The sequence below is a fragment of the Trachymyrmex cornetzi genome, unplaced genomic scaffold, assembly GCF_001594075.2.
Source record: "Trachymyrmex cornetzi isolate Tcor2-1 unplaced genomic scaffold, Tcor1.1 scaffold513, whole genome shotgun sequence".
NCBI lineage: Eukaryota > Metazoa > Arthropoda > Insecta > Hymenoptera > Formicidae > Trachymyrmex > Trachymyrmex cornetzi.
Genome location: NW_017299822.1, coordinates 74,985 through 75,498, shown reverse-complemented (window position 1 = coordinate 75,498; position 514 = coordinate 74,985).

Sequence of the window (514 nt, the reverse complement as noted above, 5' to 3'; positions counted from 1 at the left end):
GATATTTTCCATAGAACGAAGTTCCTCTTCTTCGTCTTTATACGCCAATAATATTGATTTCGCACCGTAAGATGTGGTAAAACTGATAGAGATATTTTTATCTCTGATAACAGAATTCGTTTTCGTTCGGTTATCACTAGTTAAATATTCGTTTATGTAGCCCATGTTGTCTTGAAACTGTTTCCAACTCTCGGCGTCGAAATAAATACCGTCAGCACTGTTTCAGCTCAATTTTACAAGAGACTTGAAGATTCCCTCGTTCGTTCTTTGCAGACCCACATGAATCGTCTTCGTATGAGAGTTGTTGAAACCATACGTTGTCGTAAACAGCATATGAAATCGTGTGTTTCTTCTCACGTAGTTGTTACGCGGCTTGAAGCAATTCGGGTTGGAGTACAATTGCTCGTTCGAATTATTGGTGACTTTTAAGCTGTCCATTATTCTTACTTCGCTGTAGCACCAAATGACACGAATAATCCAAGTTGGATGGGTCAAAACTAAGAAGTACAGTACT